Raw genomic sequence first — 19,865 nt, 5'->3', positions numbered from 1 at the left:
GGCTGTATTTAAGAGGGAGTTAGATATGGCCTTTGTGGCTAAAGGGATCAGGGGGTATGGAGGGAAGGCTGGTACAGGGTTCTGAGTTGGATGATCAGCCATGATCATACTGAATGGCGGTGCAGGCTCTAAGGGCCAAATGGCCTACTCCTGCACCTATTTTCTATGTTTCTTGCAGGCATTTGCTGTAGAAAAAAGAAATACTGTAGAATCAATGGGGGGAAAAGAACTACACACCAAGACTGACAAACAACCAAAGTGTAAAGGAAGGTAATCTGTGCAAATACAAAAATAACAAGCAATTTAATTAATTAATTAATAATCTGGCAAATAAATAAATAATACTGAGAACATGAGCTGTAGAGTCGTTCAAAGAGAGTCCATAGGTTGTAGAATCAGTTCACAGTTGAGGTGAGTGACGTTATCTACGTGGGTTTGGAGCCTGACAGTTGAAGAGTAACACACACAAAAAATGCTGGTGAACACAGCAGGCCAGGCAGCATCTCTAGGAAGAGGTACAGTCAACGGTTCGGTCCAGGACCCTTCATCAGGACTAACTGAAAGAAGAGCTAGTAAGAGATTTGAAAGTGGGAAGGGGGTGGGGAGATCTGAAATGATAGGAGAAGGCAGGAGGGGAAGGGTGGATCTAAGAGCTGGAGAAGGGAGAGGATCATGGGACGGGAAGCCTGGGGAGAAAGAGAAGTGGGGAGGGGAGCCCGGAGGGTGGAGAGCTGGCAAGGAGTTATAGTGAGAGGGACAGAGGGAGAAAAGAGAGGGGGAGAAAAAAAATGGGGGAAAAATAAAAAATATATAAAATAAACAATAAGGGATGGGGTGTGAAGGGGAGGAGGGGCATTAACGGAAGTTAGAGAAGTCTATTGATGCCATCAGTTTGGAGGCTACCCAGACGGAATATAAGGTGTTGTTCCTCCAACATGAGTGTGGCTTCATCTTGACAGTAGAGGAGGCCATGGGAGTAATAACGTTGAAGAGTAATAACTGCTTCTGAAACGGATGGTGTGGGATTTAAGGCTCTTGTACCTCCTTCCTGATGGTAGCAGTGAAAAAGAGAATGGCCTGGATAGTGGTAGTCCCTGATGGCGGATGTTACTTTCTTGTAGTAGCACATCTTATAAATGTGCTCAGTGATGAGGAGGGATTTGCCTGACATGGACTGGACCGTATCCACCACTTTTTGGAGGATTTTCTGTTCCTGGGAATTGGTGTTTTTATGCAAGGTTGTGATGTAAGCAGTCTGGAAACTCTCCATTGTGCATCTATTGAAGTTTGTCAAAGTATTAGATAATATGCTGAATCTGCGCACACTTGAGAAAGCAAAGGCTTCTAAGGTTGTCGTGCCTTCTCTGTAAATGCACTTACATGCTGGTCCCAGGACAGATCCTCTGACAGGAAAGTGCTAAGGAATTTAAAGTTACTGACTCTCTCCACCTCCAATTCCCTAATGAGGACAGGCTCATGGACCTCTGCTTTCTTTCTCTTGTCGTCACTTTGGTTTTGCTGTTGTTGAGTGAGAGCACCATTCAACCAGATTTTCAATCGTCTTTTTATATGCTGATTCATCCCCACCTTTGATTTGATTAACAAGAGTGCTGTCATCTGCAAACTTCAATATGAAATTGGAGCTGTGCTTAGCCACACAGTCATAAGTGTAAAGCAAGCAGAGCAGGGTCTAAGCACACAGCCTTGTGGTGCACCTCTGCTGATGGACATTATGGAGATGTTGTTACCAATCTGAATGGACAGGGGTCTGCAAGTGAGGAAATTGAGGATCCAATTGTATAAGGAGGTATCAAAGAACACACATAAAAGTTGCTGGTGAACGCAGCAGGCCAGGCAGCATCTCTAGGAAGAGGTACAGTCGACGTTTTGGGCCGAGACCCTTCGTCACGACTAACTGAAAGAAGAGCTAGTAAGAGATTTGAAAGTGGGAGGGGGAGGGGGAGACCCAAAATGATAGGAGAAGACAGGAGAGGGAGGGATGGAGCCAAGAGCTGGACAGTTGATTGGCAAAAGGGATATGAGAGGATCATGGGACAGGAGGGCCAGGGAGAAAGAAAAGGGGAGGGGAGAAAAACCCAGAGGATGGGCAAGGGGTATAGTGAGAGTGACAGAGGAAGAAAAAGGAGAGAGAGAGAGAGAAAGAATGTGTGTATATAAATAAATAACAGATGGGGTATGAGGGGGAGGTGGGGCATTAGCGGAAGTTTGAGAAGTCAATGTTCATGCTGATAGTCCTGACGAAGGGTCTCGGCCCGAAACGTTGACTGTACCTCTTCCTAGAGATGCTGCCTCGCCTGCTGCGTTCACCAGCAACTTTGATGTGTGTTGCTTCAAATTCCAGCATCTGCAGATTTCCTCGTGTTTGCGAGGAGGTATCAAAGCCCAGGTCTTGAAGCTTAGGTGATTAGTTTCGAGGGGATGATAGCATTGAATGCTGCGCTGTAGCCAATGAATAGCATTCTGATCTATGCATCTTCACTGTCCAGATATTCCAGAGCTCAATAAAGAGCCAATGAAATGGCAGCTGCTGTTGACCTGTTGTGATGATAGGAAAAATGGAGTGGATACGAGTCACTTATCAGGCAGAAGTTGATATGCTCCATGACCAGCCTCTCATAGTCACAGTGGATATTAGTTCGGCTGGATGATAAAGTAAATGCTTTGGGCTATGAAGGCAGACATACCATACACCTTCACCAATCTGCCTACCTGTATTAACATCTTCATCATCTGTCTTCTTGAGTCATTACATTCAGGAAAATATGCTCTTTAACTTACACACATAAAAGTTGCTGGTGAACGCAGCAGGCCAGGCAGCATCTCTAGGAAGAGGTGCAGTCGACGTTTCAGGCCGAGACCCTTCGTCAGGACTAACTGAAGGAAGAGTGAGTAAGGGATTTGAAAGTTGGAGGGGGAGGGGGAGATCCAAAATGATAGGAGAAGACAGGAGGGGGAGGGATGGAGCCAAGAGCTGGACAGGTGATAGGCAAAAGGGATACGAGAGGATCATGGGACAGGAGGTCCGGCAAGAAAGACAAGGAGGTGGGGGGGGGACCCAGAGGATGGGCAAGGGGTATATTCAGAGGGACAGAGGGAGAAAAAGGAGAGTGAGAGAAAGAATGTGTGTATAAAAATAAGTAACAGATGGGGTACGAGGAGGAGGTGGGGCATTAGCGGAAGTTAGAGAAGTCGATGTTCATGCCATCAGGTTGGAGGCTACCCAGACGGAATATAAGGTGTTGTTCCTCCAACCTGAGTGTGGCTTCATCTTTACAGTAGAGAAGGCCGTGGATAGACATGTCAGAATGGGAATGGGATGTGGAATTAAAATGTGTGGCCACTGGGAGATCTTGCTTTCTCTGGCGGACAGAGCGTAGGTGTTCAGCAAAGCGGTCTCCCAGTCTGCGACGGGTCTCGCCAATATATAAAAGGCCACATCGGGAGCACCGGACGCAGTATATCACCCCAGCCGACTCACAGGTGAAGTGATGCCTCACCTGGAAGGACTGTTTGGGGCCCTGAATGGTGGTGAGGGAGGAAGTGTAAGGGCATGTGTAGCACTTGTTTCGCTTACAAGGATAAGTGCCAGGAGAGAGATCAGTGGGGAGGGATGGGGGGGACGAATGGACAAGGGAGTCACGTAGGGAGCGATCCCTGCGGAATGCGGGGGGGGGGAGGGAAAGATGTGCTTAGTGGTGGGATCCCTTTGGAGGTGGCGGAAGTTACGGAGAATAATATGTTGGACCCGGAGGCTGGTGGGGTGGTAGGTGAGGACCAGGGGAACCCTATTCCTAGTCGGGTGGCCATCCCACTACATGGCGACATGGCTCAAAGGGCCAAAGAGCCTATTCCATGTTGAATCTCAATAATAAATAAATAAAATAAATTGTCCATGCCGACCAAGACGCCTTTCTATGCTAACCTCATTTTCCCACAATTTGTCCATAGTCTAATGGTAATGCTCCACGGCATATAAAATAGGTTGGAAACCTCTTCTCTAACCCTTTACTCTCTATGCACTTTTTCAAATGTTCTTTAAAATACCATAATTATACTCACCTCAACCAGCTGGCCTGGTTTACCTTTCCAAAATGCATCACTTTGAATTTGTCTGAGTTGAATTCCTTCTGCCATTCACAGAGATAGAGATAGATATATATATAGGTAGGTAGGTCGGTCAGGGTCTTGTAATCACAGTTAAACTTTTAATACACACATTTGCACTATTAGTTTGACCTAGAGGGGTTGCTGTAATCAAGCCTGTTGCCATCTCACCAGAAGTACAGAATCAGTCAGAATGCTCTCCATGGCATATCTGTGGAAAACAATGGTCAATGGTTGCCCTCAGGGTATTGAAGTAGTGGACTTGATGATGGTAATGGCTTGAATGTCAAGGGTAGATGGTTGAATTTTCTCTTAGTCAGGGGTTCCCACCCTGGGGTCCACGGAACTCTTGCATAATGGTGTTAGTCCATGGCATAATAAAGGATGGAAACCCCTGCTCTTCATGGATATAGTCATTGTTTCGCACTTCAATGGTGAGAATGTTGTTTGCAACGTACTAGTCTGTGTCTAGATCTTTCCACAGGCAGTCGTTGGCTGCTTCATTTGCTGAGGAGTTAGATGCAGAATTGAGAATTGTGGAGTTATTAGTGTCGTTGTGCTGTAGAGAAGGTCATTGATGAAATGGCTGATGGGACAGTTAATGACACTGTCCATCATGTTACTGATGACTAAGACCAGAGTGAATGGATGGTAGTTAGTGTGGATGTGAACACCTTTGGTAAATTTAAAAGGCATTTGGACAGGGATTTGGATAGGAAAAGCACAGAGGGGTAGAGTGGGATTAATGTGGTTAGTTATCATGGTTGTCGTGGGAAGGCGGCCTAAGAGTAAAACCTGGTAAAGCTGGGGACTCTGAGAGGAGCAGAGAGGTTAGGTGCAGAGGGAATATCGCAGTTGATTCAGTGACAGTTGAGTTCTGAGCTTCAGACCTGGAGAACATTATCTACAGGCCCTCTGGGTCATGGCAATGAGGTCCAGTCAACCAACAACAAATTTCAAATATCTACTCAGTCAATGTGATGCTGGAGAAAGGACAATGAAGTATCTGGTGGGTAGGTCCACAAATATTTTGACCTCTCCATCCCTTTTCTGGCTTTGAACTTTATGACCTGGAATTAAAACATGACGAACAGGGTCAAAACTGGAGTTGGTTTATTGGAGCTGAAAGATGCTGTAATTGGCTTCAGTGACCCAAGTAAAGGTAAGTCATAATTTCCTCTGCTGGTGGTTGTGTTTTGAAAGGTTTGGGCTCGACTATGATATAACAACTTTCAATCTTTCAGCAGACAAAAGAGCAACTGGGCAATGGCTCAGGAAGCTGGTGCAAACTGCAGCAACTGATTAGATTCAATTTATTTGTCATGCGCACATTGAAACATCAAAGCATACAGTGATATGTGTTGTTCTGCATCATAGTCATAGTCATACTTTATTGATCCCGGGGGAAATTGGTTTTCGTTACAGTTGCACCATAAATAATAAATAGTAATAAAACCATAAATAGTTAAATAGTAATATGTAAATTATGCCAGGAAATAAGTCCAGGACCAGTCTATTGGCTCAGGATGTCTGACCCTCTAAGGGAGGAGTTGTAAAGTTTGATGGCCACAGGCAGGAATGACTTCCTATGACGCTCTGTGTTGCATCTCGGTGGAATGAGTCTCTGGCTGAATGTACTCCTGTGCCCACCCAGTACATTATGTAGTGGATGGGAGACATTGTCCAAGATGGCATGCAACTTGGACAGCATCAACAACCAATACCATGATTGTGCTGGGGGCAGCCCGCAAGTGTTGTCATGCAGATTGAACTAGGACAATAGTCGAGTGGCAGTGCAGGAGTTTGGACGAGAACACACGAGCTTCCCCCCTCTCACACCCCAACCCACACACACGCATGCATTCACACACAAACACACAGATGTGCTCACACTAAAAAGTTCTCACACATATGCAGTCACAAGCACACACTCTCACGCATGCACGTTTACATATGAACGCGTACACACACACACACACACACACACAAGATTACCTTCACATATACACATTATAAAATCTTGGATATCAATATAAACTCCCTCTACCAGACAGACAGGCTAAATTGACAAAAACATTGTATTCAGCCAAGTTGTAACTAATCCATGTATTTGACATGCTTTCCTTCTTATTCTTTTCAAATTTTTTTATTATTTTTTCCAAAATAAACACGAGTACATCGAAGTAAACAACACTTACAATGTCTCAAGAAAAAAAAATTTTATAAAGATTGAAAAAATTCTGTGATGAAAAAAAACCCCTACTAAGCAAGAAAGGTGGGAAAAGAGAAAAATCCCATTAGGTATTCAACCCCAGAGCCATGCGTCATACATAAAGTTTCAAAAGATAAACATCAACACTCACAACCGCTGGAGGTACTCAGCAGGTCGGGCAGCACCTGTGGAAAAGATCGGTGGACGTTTCAGGCCGGAACCCTTTGTCAGGATTTTCGTTCTGGACCAAAACGTCAACCGATCATTTCCACGGATGCTGCCCGACCTGCTGAGTTCCTCCAGTGGTTCTGAGTGTTGCTTTGACCCCAGCATCTGCAGAGGATTTTGTGTTTAAAGATAAACATCAAACCGCCAGCAAAAAAAACTACCAAAAAATTTACAATTAGATCATGGAGAATCCATTGATTAACCCAAATGATAATAATGAGCAAAATTGATTTTCTCAAAATCAAGCATAGGTTCAAAGGTTCGATTTCTAATTTTCTCCAAACTAAGACATAGCATCACTTGAGAGAACCATTGTGACAAAGTAGGAGCCGCTGTATCCTTCCGCTTCAACAAAATGGCCCTCCTAGCTATCAATGTAACAAATGCAATAACATGTTGGTCAGACACAGAAATACCATGGATACTTTGAGGAATTATTCCAAAAAGCACAGTTAATTTGTTAGGTTGTAAATTAATTTTAAGTGCTTTAGAAATTGTCGCAAAAACTGACTTCCAGAACTGTTCTAGTATAGAGCAAGACCAAAACATGCATGTCAGTATAGCTGTCTCAGTTTTACATGTATCACAATAACTATCAACATTAGGGAATATTTTAGACAATCTCTCCTTCGTCAAATGGTAATGATGTACAATTTAAAATTGAATCAGTGAATGACTAGCACAGATCAAAGAAGAGTAAACCAGCTTCAGAATCCGCATCCAATCTTCCATCGTAAAAGTCAAATTGAGTTCCTTTTCCCAATCTTGTTTAATCTTAAATAAAGGACGCGTATCCCATTGTAAAAGTAAATTATAAATTCTTCCAATGGATTCCTTCATTGAAGGGTTCATACTCATAACAGTATCTAACAGGTCAGCATCCAATACGCAAGGAAAATTACTTAAGTATTTTTGTAAGAAATGTCTAAGTTGGAGATATTGTAAAAAGTGTGAGTATGAAAGAGAATATTTATCAACTAATTGCTCAAAAGATTATCAGTCTAGCTTCTTCAAATAAATCCAAAAAAGAATTAATACCTTTATTTTTCCAAAGTAAAAAAATTGGATCACTCAAAGAAGGCTTAAAAAAGTAGTTTCGATAAATTAAACCACAAAGCTTAAATTTTTTAAGATTGAAAAAATTGTGGAACTGAAGCCAAGTTTGTAAAGAATGCTTAATCACAGGGTATAAGTTTAAATTAGCAACTTTAGCTAATTGTATAGGCAAAGCAGCTCCCAATAATGAGGTTAAATAAAATTGTTTCACAGCTTTCAATTCCAAAGACATGCTTTCCATGTACACTTTAGGTTCAGCTCACTATATAGCACATGTCAATATTCAATTCCTTTATTTCTCTATCTCTTGAGCAACCACTTTAGTAAATTCTGTAGGAAAATATTTGTTAAAAATCTTACCCATTTCTTGTGGCTTAAGGCATAGGTGGCCCTGCTGATCTCCAAAAGGACCCACTCTCCTCCTGGCTACTCTTTCATGCTTAATAGTTATAGAACTTCCTGGAATTTTCCTTAATCTTATCTGCCAGATTCATCTCATACTCTTTCTTTGCTTTTCTAATTTCCCTCTTAAGAGTATTCTTAATCTTTTTATAGTCGTCAAGGGATTCACTCGTCCCTAATTTCCTAAACACAGAGTAGGATTCCTTCTTTTTCTCAACCAGAGCCTTAAAATTTCTCCCCAGCCACGGTTCCCTAACTGGCCAGGTTTATACTGCAACCCAAGAGGAACATGCTGCTCCTGGCATCTTGATATACTCATTTATTCCTTTCAAATAGGCTCTGCCAATCAACACTGCTATATCTGTCTATCGTTCTTCATAAATTCCAATTTATTTTTCCTGTAAATGCCTGCAAGAAAACCAATTTCAAGGAACTATATGGTAGCATATCCGTACTTGGATAATAAATTTACTTTCAATTTAGAACTTTGGACATAATTCTCCCAAAATTAGCCCAGCTTAAGGTCCTAACCTGCAGACTGTCCTTTTCATTTCTATCACTATCTTAAAACTAATAGTATTAAGATCACTAGAACCAAAGTGCTCCCTGGCTGCCATTTCGGTTACTTGCCCTGCCTTGTTCCCTTATGAGAGGTCCAGTATCATACCCTCCCAATCACGGCACTCTATATATTCACTCAGGAATCTTTTCTGGACATATGTCGTACCCTGTGTGCCTCACTATTTAAAATCTCTCACTAATACAACCCTATAAGTTTTGCATTTCTCTTTGCACCTGCTCCTTAAGTTCCCACTGACAAGAGTGACCCCTCTCTTCTTGTTTCTAATGTCTACCCACATGGGCTCCAAGAATATCATCACTAAGTTTTGCTGTTACGTCACCCCTGCTACAAAAGGTAACATGCCCTCAACATTGTGGTTAGCACAATGCTTTACTGCACCAGCAATCAGCGATTAAGGTACATTCCTTCCACTGTCTGTAAGGAGTTTGTACGTTCTCCCAGAAACCGCATGGGTTTCCTCTGGGTGCTCTGGTTTCATCCCATATTCCAAAGATATATAGACCAGGGTTAATAAGCTGTGGCTATACTATGTTTGTGCTAGATGCAGGGGGACACTTATGAGCTTCCCCCAGCACATCCTCGATTGCTTTGGTCGTTGATGCAAATGATGCATTTCACTATATTACATATGAACATGACAAATAAAGATAATCTTTCTTTCTTTTCTTTCACTTACCAGTACCCCTGTCTTACCTGTAGCATCTGTATCCTAGAAAATTGATCCGCCACTCTTGCCTTCTGCCAGCTTTGTCTCTGCCATGGTTATAACATCCCCGTCCTGAGAGTCAATCCATGCTCTGAGTTCATCCACCTTACCTTTTCAGCCTTGTGCATGGAAATAAATGCAGTTTAACTGAGCATTCCATTCATCCCTATGACTGTGCCCCTGGCTATCCTGATTACTAAACTTGCTCTCATTGGCTACTGCTTTATCTGATGATCTGCTCCTTCCTCCGTACCCCTGCCAAATTCGTTCAATCCCATCTGTGTAGCATTAGCATATTTCCCTGTAAAGATATTGGTCCCTTGCTAGTTCAAGTGCAACCTATCCCTCTTGTTCAGGTCACCTCTACACCAAAAGATATCAAAGTCAAAGTTAAAGTAAACTTATTTTCAAAGTAGGTATACTACATACAACCTTGAGATCCATCTCGAGACAGGCAGCCACAAACCAAAGAAACCCAATAGAACTCATTTAAAAAAAGATGACCATCAAACACCCAAAGAGCAGGAAAAAAAAATGTGCAAAAATCAAAAGCAAGCAAACAACTGAACTTCACGAAAGTGAGTCTATAGTAGTCTTAGTCCCAGAGGTCCAAGAAGCTGAATTCCTATCTCCTGCACTACTAATTCAGCTGGCCTATCTTCTGATTCCTGGACTCTCAAGCACATGACACAGGGAGTAATCCAGAGGTCACCTCCATTGAGGTCCTGCTTTTTAACTTTTCACCTAACTCCATATACTCATTCTGCAGGATCCCAATCCTTGTTATGGGAGACATGTTAGTGTAATGCTTTACTGCTCAGCAATTTGAAGATCAGGGTTCAATTCAAAGCTCTCTTTAAGGAGTTTGTATGCTCTCTGTATGACCACATGGGTTTCCATTGAGTACTCTGGTTTCCTCCAACAATTCAAGGATGTACAGGTTAGGGATAATAAACTGCAGGCATGCTGTGTTGGTGCTGGAAGCATGGCGACACTTACGGGCTGCCCCCAGAACATCCTTAGACTCTGTTGGTCATTGACGCAAGCAACACATCTCACTGCATGTTTCTAGGTACATGTGACAAATAAAGCTGATCCAAAAGCTCACAGTTCACCCGTTGTCAGCCAGTCCCCACTCCTCTTCAAACTCCTGACCCCTGATACCCAGATCTGACCTGCTCAGTATGAAACAGTACGGAAATCTGCATAATCCTCAAGTGATCATTCCTGATTCAAGGATTGTTCTATGTGCTGATTGGCTGTTGAATTTTCTTTCTCTTTGGTCATGGTTGGTTATCCCCTGACAACAAGTGGCACCAATTCAAGAACAGCCACAGTAATAAATAGCAGACAACTGGGGACTGATTGAGAGGAGAGAGTATATTTAGTCTGAACAAGCTCCTTTCCACTTCAAATCAATAAATACTATTAGATAATATGGGTCCTGATGAAGGGTCCCGGCTCGAAACGCTGACTGTTATTCCTCTCCATAGATGCTGCCTGAGCTGCTGAGTTCCTCCACCATTTTTGTGGGTGTTGCTCAGGATTTCCAGCATCTTCAGAATCTCTTATGTTTTTGAGATTAAGTGATTGGGGTGGTGGTCAAGGCAGATTTATAAGGGACATCTAAGAAACATTTATGGATGATAGAAAAATGGAGGGCTATATAAGAGGAAAAGGTTGATTTTAGAGTAGATACAGGTTTGGCAAAACAATGTGGACCGAAGGGCCTGTACTGTGCTGTGATAGAACATAGAACATAGAAAACCTAGAGCACAATACACGCACCTCGGCCCACAAAGCTGTGCCGAACATGTCCTTACCTTAGAAATTACCTACGGTTACCCATAGTCCTCTATTTTTCTGAGCTCCATGTACTTGTCCAGGATTCTCTTTAAAGACCGTCACCGGCAGCCCATTCCACACGCACGTGATGTTCTGTCTTACTATGTTCTATGTTATATGAGATACTGTTGGATGTTTATAGGTTGGACTCTGAACATAAAAGGGTTAAATTTATTCAAATGTGCAGTAAAAACCCATCTAACTATGTAGATTTATTGTAAAAATAAATACATTCTAAACATTGCTAACTTTTTTACATGCATGGCTTCTATCTGCAAACAGTGAGGGGGATATGACCTTTGATTACTTTGCATTAAGAATTAAAGTGACTCCTCCAAGACATCAGAATGCCAGTGATGTCATTTTGACCGACAGGAGCCCTTTGCTGTTTATAAGATACCCCTAAAATAAAACCAGTGTCAAAAATTGGTGTTCATATTTGCAACAGAAAATAGTTGGCTAGTAGCAGTATACTGTAGCATATATAACTACAGTAGATTCTGGTTCATTGAGCTATCGGTTAATCAGGACAGCCATGTATTTGGGATAACTATTAAAAAAAAAGAAAAACTAACCCAGAAAATTGCCAGAATTCCCTTTGCTTATTTGGGACATGAATCTGTTGCCAAACTGTTTCTAACTAGGGTCAGTCGTGTGGACTTGTATGGCTATTAGACACTTTACAGTGCTTAGAGGGAACAGTTTTCATATAGCATCAGATGCGTGTATTTGTGTTCAAAAAGCAGTAACTTTTTGTCACTGATAGTTGGTGAGAAATAAGCAGTAAGACAAGTCAGTACTGCCTTGCTCACTGTGGTTTCAAGCATTCAGACTTGAAGATGCAAGAAACGGCCAGGAGTAATAATGAGATAATTTCACTACTTCAACATGTTAGGACCTATAAAGTATTTGAAGGTATTAGTAATCATCTGGAATGTTACAATGAAAATGAAGATCTGGAGGATGCAGTCGTTGAAAGCATTGTATAAAAGCAGTCAATTAACTGCACTAGATGTCTGTTCTGATTTCGTTCATTTACAGATTTACAGTCAATCGAAGAACACGGCAGCATGCACTGAATGAATTCCTCTGTCAATAACTATTAGGAATAATGTGCAGTTTTTTAGTACTGTAGTAGTATTGGTAGTGTTATGTATTTCATTTAAATACAGAATTTTTTACTCAGTTAAACAGTAGTTTGTCTTTTTTACACTGTTTAATTATTTCCATGAAACTTCAGCTAATTTGGGGCTGCTGCTTAATTAGGCGGAAATGTACTGGTCATGTGTCACAATTAACCGGAATCCACTGTATATAGTCATAGTCATAGTTTTTGCAGGGAAATGTGCTATGGACATGTGGTCGATGTTTAGAAATCTCTTGCAGGATGTTAGGGATAAATTTGTCCTGGTGAGGAAGATAAAGAATGGTAGGGTGAAGGAACCATGGATGACAAGTGAGGTGGAAAATCTAGTCAGGTGGAAGAAGGCAGCATACATAAGGTTTAGGAAGTAAGGATCAGATGGGTCTATTAAGGAATATAGGGAAGCAAGAAAGGAGCTTAAGGGGCTGAGGAGAGCAAGAAGGGGGCATGAGAAGGCCTTGGCGAATAGGGTAAAGGAAAACCCCAAGGCATTCTTCAATTGTGTGAAGAAAAAAAGGATGACAGGAGTGAAGGTAGGACCATTTAGAGATAAAGGTGGGAAGATGTGCCTGGAGGCTGTGGAAGTGAGCGAGGTCCTCAATGAATACTTCTCTTCGGTATTCACCAATGAGAGGGAACTTCATGATGGTGAGGACAATATGAGTGAGGTTGATGTTCTGGAGCATGTTGATATTAAGGGAGAGGAGGTTTTGGAGTTGTTAAAATACATTAGGACAGATAAGTCCCCGGGGCCTGACAGAATATTCCCCACGCTGCTCCACGAGGCGAGGGAAGAGATTGCTGAGCCTCTGGCTAGGATATTTATGTCCTCGTTGTCCACGGGAATGGTACTGGAGGATTGGAGGGAGACGAATGTTGTCCCCTTGTTCAAAAAAGGTAGTAGGGATAGTCCGGGTAATTATAGACCAGTGAGCCTTAAGTCTGTGGTGGGAAAGCTGTTGGAAAAGATTCTTAGAGATAGGATCTATAGGCATTTAGAGAATCATGGTCTGATCAGGGACAGTCAGCATGGCTTTGTGAAGGGCAGATCGTGTCTAACAAGCTTGATAGAGTTCTTTGAGGAGGTGACCAGGCATATAGATGAGGGCAGTGCAGTGGCTGTGATCTATATGGATTTTAGTAAGGCATTTGACAAGGTTCCACACGGTAGGCTTATTCAGAAAGTTAGAAGGCATGGGATCCAGGGAAGTTTGGCCAGGTGGATTCAGAATTGGCTTGCCTGCAGAAGGCAGAGGGTGGTGGTGGAGGGAGTACATTCAGACTGGAGGATTGTGACTAGCGGTGTCCCACAAGGATCTGTTCTGGGACCTCTACTTTTCGTGATTTTTATTAACAACCTGGATGTGGGGGTAGAAGGGTGGGTTGGCAAGTCTGCAGAATACACAAAGGTTGGTGGTGTTGTAGATAGTGTAGAGGATTGTCAAAGATTGCAGAGAGACATTGATAGGATGCAGAAGTGGGCTGAGAAGTGGCAGATGGAGTTCAACCCGGAGAAGTGTGAGGTGACACACATAAAAGTTGCTGGTGAACGCAGCAGGCCAGGCAGCATCTCTAGGAAGAGGTGCAGTCAACGTTTCAGGCTGAGACCCTTCGTCAGGACTAACTGAAGGAAGAGTGAGTAAGGGATTTGAAAGTTGGAGGGGGAGGGGGAGATCTAAAATGATAGGAGAAGACAGGAGGGGGAGGGATGGAGCCAAGAGCTGGACAGGTGATAGGCAAAAGGGATACGAGAGGATCATGGGACAGGAGGTCCGGCAAGAAAGACAAGGAGGTGGGGGGGACACCCAGAGGATGGGCAAGGGGTATATTCAGAGGGACAGAGGGAGAAAAAGGAGAGTGAGAGAAAGAATGTGTGTATAAAAATAAGTAACAGATGGGGTACGAGGGGGAGGTGGGGCATTAGCGGAAGTTAGAGAAGTCGATGTTCATGCCATCAGGTTGGAGGCTACCCAGACGGAATATAAGGTGTTGTTCCTCCAACCTGAGTGTGGCTTCATCTTTACAGTAGAGGAGGCCGTGGATAGACGTGTCAGAATGGGAATGGGATGTGGAATTAAAATGTGGGGCCACTGGGAGATCCTGCTTTCTCTGGCGGACAGAGCGTAGATGCTCAGCAAAGCGGTCTCCCAGTCCGCGTCAGGTCTCGCCAATATATAAAAGGCCACATCAGGAGCACCAGACGCAGTATATCACCCCAGCCGACTCACAGGTGAAGTGTTGCCTCACCTGGAAGGACTGTTTGGGGCCCTGAATGGTGGTAAGGGAGGAAGTGTAAGGGCATGTGTAGCACTTGTTCCGCTTACATGGATATGTGCCAGGAGGGAGATCAGTGGGGAGGGATGGGGGGGGGGGACGAATGGGCAAGGGAGTTGCGTAGGGAGCAATCCCTGCGGAATGCCGAGGGGGGGGAGGGAAAGATGTGTTTAGTGGTGGGATCCCGTTGGAGGTGGCGGAAGTTACGGATAATAATATGTTGGACCCGGAGGCTGGTGGGGTGGTAGGTGAGGACCAGGGCAACCCTATCCCCAGTGGGGTGGCGGGAGGATGGAGTGAGAACAGATGTACGTGAAATGGGGGAGATGCGTTTAAGAGCAGAGTTGATAGTGGAGGAAGGGAAGCCCCTTTCTTTAAAAAAGGAAGACATCTCCCTCGTCCTAGAATGAAAAGCCTCATCCTGAGAGCAGATGCGGCAGAGACGGAGGAATTGCGAGAAGGGGATGGCATTTTTGCAAGAGACAGGGTGAGAAGAAGAATAGTCCAGATAGCTGTGAGAGTCAGTAGACTTATAGTAGACATCAGTGGATAAGCTGTCTCCAGAGACAGAAAGATCTAGAAAGGGGAGGGCCGTGTCGGAAATGGACCAGGTAAACTTGAGGGCAGGGTGAAAGTTGGAGGCAAAGTTAATAAAGTCAACGAGCTCAGCATGCGTGCAGGAAGCAGCGCCAATGCAGTCGTCGATGTAGCAAAGGAAAAGTGGGGGGCAGATACCAGAATAGGCACGGAACATAGATTGTTCCACAAAGCCAACAAAAAGTCAGGCATAGCTAGGACCCATACGGGTGCCCATAGCTACGCCTTTAGTTTGGAGGAAGTGGGAGGAGCCAAAGGAGAAATTATTAAGAGTAAGGACTAATTCCGCTAGATGGAGCAGAGTGGTGGTAGAAGGGAACTGATTAGGTCTGGAATCCAAAAAGAAGCGTAGAGCTTTGAGACCTTCCTGATGGGGGATGGAAGTATATAGGGACTGGACATCCATGGTGAAAATAAAGCAGTGGGGGCCAGGGAACTTAAAATCATCGAAAAGTTTAAGAGCGTGAGAAGTGTCACGAACATAGATCGGAAGGGATTGAACAAGTGGGGGATAAAACCGTGTCGAGGTATGCAGAAACAAGTTTGGTGGGGCAGGAGCAAGCTGAGACAATAGGTCGGCCAGGACAGGCAGGTTTGTGGATCTTGGGTAGGAGGTAGAAACGGGAAGTGCGAGGTGTGGGAACTATACGGTTGGTAGCAGTGGATGGGAGATCCCCTGAGCGGATAAAGTTGGTGATGGTGTGGGAGACAATGGCCTGGTGCTCCTTAGTGGGGTCACGATCGAGGAGGTAAATAAGAGAAGGTATCCGCGAGTTGTCGCTGTGCCTCGGCAAGGTAGAAGTCAGTACGCCAGACTACAACAGCACCCCCTTATCGGCGGTTTAATAATAAGGTTAGGATTAGTGCGGAGGGAGTGGAGAGCAGAGCGTTCCGAAGGAGTGAGGTTGGACCTATTGCGAGACCCGACGCAGACTGGGAGACCGCTTTGCTGAACATCTACGTATTGGCGAGACCTGACACAGACTGGGAGACCGCTTTGCTGAACATCTACGCTCTGTCCGCCAGAGAAAGCAGGATCTCCCAGTGGCCACACATTTTAATTCCACATCCCATTCCCATTCTGACATGTCTGTCCACAGCCTCCTCTACTGTAAAGATGAAGCCACACTCAGGTTGGAGGAACAACACCTTGTATTCCGTCTGGGTAGCCTCCAACCTGATGGCATGAACATTGACTTCTCTAACTTCCGCTAATGCCCCACCTCCCCCTCGTACCCCATCTGTTACTTATTTTTATACACACATTCTTTCTCTCTCTCCTTTTTCTCTCTCTGTCCCTCCGAATATACCCCTTGCCCATCCTCTGGGTCCCCCCCCCCCACCTCCTTGTCTTTCTTCCCGGACCTCCTGTCCCATGATCCTCTCATATCCCTTTTGCCTATCACCTGTCCAGCTCTTGGCTCCATCCCTCCCCCTCCAACTTTCTCACTCTTCCTTCCCTTACTCACTCTTCCTTCAGTTACTCCTGACGAAGGGTCTCGGCCTGAAACGTCGACTGCACCTCTTCCTAGAGATGCTGCCTGGCCTGCTGCGTTCACCAGCAACTTTTATGTGTGTTGCTTGAATTTCCAGCATCTGCAGAATTACCGTTGTTTGAAGTATGAGGTGGTACACTTTGGAAGGACAAACTCCAAGGCAGAGTACAAAGTAAATGGCAGGATACTTGGTAGTGTGGAGGAGCAGAGGGATCTCGGGGTACATGTCCACAGATCCCTGAAAGTTGCCTCATAGGTGGATAGGGTAGTTAAGAAAGCTTACAGGGTGTTAGCTTTCGTAAGTTGAGGGATAGAGTTTAAGAGTCGTGATGTAATGATGCAGCTCTATAAAACTCTGGTTAGGCCACACTTGGAGTACTGTGTCCAGTTCTGGTTGTCTCACTATAGGACGGATGTGGAAGCATTGGAAAGGGTACAGAGGAGATTTACCAGGATGATGCCGGGTTTAGAAAGTATGCATTATGATCAGAGATTAAGGGAGCTAGGGCTTTACTCTTTGGAGAGAAGGAGGATGAGAGGAGACATGATAGAGGTGTACAAGATAATAAGAGGAATAGATAGAGTGGATAGCCAGCACCTCTTCCCCAGGGCACTACTGCTCAATACAAGAGGACATGGCTTTAAGGTAAGGGGTGGGAAGTTCAAGGGGATATTGGAGGAAGGTTTTTTACTCAGAGAGTGGTTGGTGCGTGGAATGCACTGCCTGAGTCCGTGGTGGAGGCAGATACACTAGTGAAGTTTAAGAGACTACTAGACAGGTATATGGAGGAATTTAAGGTGGGGGCTTATATGGGAGGCAGGGTTTGAGGGTCAGCACAACATTGTCGACCGAAGGGCCTGTACTGTGCTGTACTATTCTATGTCATAGTCATAGTCATACTTTATTGATCCCAGGGGAAATTGGTTTTCGTTACAGTTGCACCATAAATAATTAAATAGTAATAAAACCATAAATAATTAAATAGTAATATGTAAATGCCAGGAAATAAGTCCAGGACCAGCCTATCGGCTCAGGGTGTCTGACCCTCCAAGGGAGGAGTTGTAAAGTTTGATGGCCACAGGCAGGAATGACTTCCTATGACGCTCTGTGTTGCATCTCGGTGGAATGAGTCTCTGGCTGACTGTACTCCTGTGCCCAACCAGTACATTATGTAGTGGATGGGAGACTTTGTCCAAGATGGCATGCAACTTGGACAGCATCCTCTTTTCAGACACCACCGTGAGAGAGTCCAGTTCCATCCCCACAACATCACTGGCCTTACAAATGAGTTTGTTGATTCTGTTGGTGTCTGCTACCCTCAGCCTGCTGCCCCAGCACACAACAGCAAACATGATCGCACTGGCCACCACAGACTCGTAGAACATCCTCAGCATCGTCCGGCAGATGTTAAAGGACCTTAGTCTCCTCATATGTCCCCTATGTCAACGTATACATTTACAGAATATTCGTTCTTCTCCAGCATTTCACTTTTCCCACCCACCTGGCTTCACCTATCACCTCCAGCTAGCCTCCTTCCTCTCCCCCACTCAAACCTTTTTATTCTGGAATCTCCCCCTTTCCTTCTCAGTCCTGAAGAAATGTTGTCAGTTTATTCTTCTCCATAAATATGCAATGACCTGCTGAGTTCCTCCAACATTTTGTATGTGTTCCTTTGGATTTCCAGCATCTGCACACATTCTTCTGTTTGTGATCTCCAGAACATTTTTTTATTTGTTGATTTTATTGTGTTAATATTACTTATGCGCTGTATGAGATCTATATACTATGTTTTGCACCTGGGCCCCTGCGGAACATTGTTTCATTTAGCTGTATATACAGTATGTGTATGCTTGAATGACAATAAACCTGAACTTAATATGTGTACGCTTGAATGGCAATAAAGTTGAACTTAAACTTGACAGTAATGTGCTTTTTGTAGAATGTAGAGGAGAATATTTTAGTGGATTACCAATATGGCATATTAATAGAAAAATATAAGACTGTGATTTTAAAACAAAGCTCTTTGGATCATTTTATCTGTAAGTGACAAATTAACTCAACTCAACAACGTATTGCTTGTCCAATTTGAATTCGGAACATATATAACATAGCAAAACAGTCTGGAATCTAATACTTTGTGGAACAATGTAAATAAAAAATGCTCTTATAAATTCTAGATGTCACTGTAAGAATAGAAATCTGTGCTGGCTCTAATAAATCATTGTTAGTGATTTTAAACGCATTACTTGTGTCACCTTTAATATTTCACCAATTAAGGATCTCATGAGCAGTTCAAAGCCAGGCATTGGTGAGCTGGGATCATTAGTTTTTATTAGTGCTGAGGTGAAAATATAGAGTGGGACTCATGTGTCGTTTGTAAATGTTTTCTTGTCCCAGTGGTATTTGTCACTTTTGCCAGGAAGACTACTCGTTGCTGAATCTTGTGATGTTTCCATGCAAGCTGACAGCACAGGGACAAAGTAAGCAGCTACCATTTTATGAGGCTGGCCATTGACTGATGTTGAAGAGGGTAAAAAGTGACTCAGTTTATTTTTGGACTTGTAATGTCAGAGGGTCATGTAGCAGCAAAAACAACCTTTCCTCACTCCTGCTGTCCTCCCCCTCCCACTCACCCACCTACACACACACGGACAGTCCTCCAACTCCAGGGCAGGCTGCCGGTCCCCACTTCTGTGTCTCACACTCAGCTCTGAACTCACCCCCTCTCATCTTAAATGCATGCTTTGTAGTATTGGATGTTTTCACTCTTGGAGAAAGGTAGGGACTGTATACTCTAACTGGAACATAGAATGTGGAACACTATAGCACAGTATAGTGGCCCACAAAGCGATTCAGTCATAAAGTCTTAATCACCTCTTCTAGCAGCTCAATCCAAATGCAGGCCACTATCAGTGTAAAAAAGTTCCCCCTTATTAAATTGTTCCTCTCTCACCTCAAACCTATGCCTTCTAGTTCTTGATTCCTTAACCCAGGAGAATATACTGAGTGTATTTATCCTGCCTATGATTCCACCCCGCCACCCCCCCATGATTTTATACCCCTCTGTAAGGTCGCCTCTCAGTCACCTGTTCTCCAGAGTAAGTGTTCTAGCCTAACCAGTCTCTCCCTATCTCTTGGACCCTTGATTCCTGGCAACATCCTTGTAAATCCTAAACATGAGAAAATCTGCAGGTGC

The sequence above is a fragment of the Mobula hypostoma genome, chromosome 12 (assembly GCF_963921235.1).
Source record: "Mobula hypostoma chromosome 12, sMobHyp1.1, whole genome shotgun sequence".
NCBI classification, from domain to species: Eukaryota; Metazoa; Chordata; class Chondrichthyes; order Myliobatiformes; family Myliobatidae; genus Mobula; species Mobula hypostoma.
This window is presented reverse-complemented; position numbering follows the sequence as displayed.